Here is a 2,163-nt window from a genome sequence, read left to right on the forward strand (position 1 = left end):
GCGCCCTCACCTGATCGTGGGATGGCACAATGAACGGTCATGGAGCCGTGGTAAGCGACGATCGGGAGCGCTGGGATGGCGGCACTCACTACCTAGTCATGCGCTGATATTTCGTTTTAAGTTAGAGCATCTCCAACATGCATGGAACCGTGCGGCAGGGTAAAATAAGTATACATCACCGAAATAGCAACTTTTCGTGTGCCGCAGAGCGCTGGCTCCAGCGGCCGCTACAAAATATTGCGCGCGCCGCTCCAGCAGAAGCGCTGAACTTTAGGCGCGCGATACACATTCATACGCAAAAGCAAGATAGCATAGATAGTTTTCATAGTATAGATAGGCATAGGTAGATAAAAAGCGATACAAAAGGATAGCATAGATAGTTCATAGCATAGATAGATAGATAAAACTACTCGTCGTCCTCCTCCTCCTCCGACTCGGTGATGTCCTCCTCCTCCTTCAACGTCATAATGAAGGCGTCAATCCACCGTTCATCGTTGGAGTCCCATGTCGACGCTTCTTTGAGCTCGATGTTGAAGAGCGCGGCCGCCTTCCGCATACGCTTGTCCTCATGATAGGCGGCTCGCTTCGCCCTCCTTTGCATGTAGAATTGACGCTCGTTGACAGCGTCCGCCGAGAAGCGTTGGCGCCATGGCCTCCTCGTCCATCTCAGCAATGCCGAGGCGGCGCTCCCGCCTCGGTTGTCGCGACGGTCCTCGTCGGTGACAAGCCACGGGGGAGGCGCGAGCTCTTGCGCCCGCTCCCGCGTCGCCACGTCGGGGTAGTTCATCTCCCTACGAGGCCGCCGGAGGCGCCACGCCGCCGCGTCGTACGCGTGGGCGGCCTCGTGGGCGGCGTCGAATGTGCCGAGGCCGAGGCGCATCTCACCGGACCGGATCTCGACGGAGAAGGAGCCGGAGGGGCGCGCGCGGACGCCGCGGTAGCCCAAACTTCCCCAGCGGCGCGGCGGCATGGTGGCATAGCGGCGGCGAGGCAAGAAAGAGCGGCGGAGAGAGCGGCAGAGGGGCACGTGCCGAGACACAGAGCGGTAGGAGGGCGCATGGGGGGCAGAGAGAGCAGCAGAGGGTGTTGGATTTATAAAGCGTGCCGGATGCCGCACGCCAAAACTAGCGCTCGCCGGGCCGCTCTTTCGCGCGCGCGCTAAATCCCACGTTTCCCGCCTGCGTTTTTGCCGCCGTTGTTGGAGATGCTCTTAGATCGTGTAACGACTAAATAAATAGTGAAAGAAGCCAGAAAAGCTGCAGGTTGTTGGCAGCGCAAGACTCTCTCCCTCCAGTGCTCACTCTCATCCACAGCTCCGGTGATCGCCGGAGTTACTTAGGGCGGGGTTCGTCAGACAAAGTCTGACCAGGTCTTCCTCCCCCTCTCTTGAATGCTAAGGTTGGCTGGCATGCTCCAGAGCGCGCTCCAGTGCCCAGCACAGGAGTCAACCCACCTTGCCTTTTTCCAACCACCGACCTTGCTAACACGACATAACATTCTCTCGGCCCTCCTCTGTGTGCCGCGGCTTGACACCTTCCTGTCGCGCGTGCCAAAAACTAAGAGTAGAGCTTAAGACAACATACCACAGGATCGCAACCAAAGATCAAATAAGCATCAGCAACCACTCAGAGCAGAGCACATCTAGGCTATGCAACTTGGGTTATGGCGATCTGTAGCACGATACAGAGCACGGCCTCCTCCTGTGTACTCCCTTTCCACAAAGGCATCCATTGCTTCAAATGAATCGTCCAAGAGAACAAATAATCAGAAGTAATTACACTGATATAATAGTGTCTCATGTGCGTCATATCAAAGACTGATACACTACACCATGCAGTAGTATACAGGGACACCACGGCTACGTCTGATAATTGGTGCTAGAACCTATGAAACACACCTTTATTCTATACGCGGTTGCTTGAAAATTTTATATCATGGTAAGTGATACGTCAGAGTAGCATTAGCTCTGGCTCCACCCTAGAGTGTAACGACTGTCCAAGATACCGTGTCTTGTATTCCGTAGAACTGGCATATCATACATGTGGGTACCATTTTTGTGGCTAGCTTGAGATATATACATGCCTGGTCCCGAAGATGCATTGTTGTTTCGAGGAAACCAGGAATGCACACAATGTCACGATCACAAGGGCCACATTTCCATTT

Source organism: Triticum dicoccoides, chromosome 2A, assembly GCF_002162155.2.
Source record: "Triticum dicoccoides isolate Atlit2015 ecotype Zavitan chromosome 2A, WEW_v2.0, whole genome shotgun sequence".
In the NCBI taxonomy this organism is placed as follows: Eukaryota; Viridiplantae; Streptophyta; class Magnoliopsida; order Poales; family Poaceae; genus Triticum; species Triticum dicoccoides.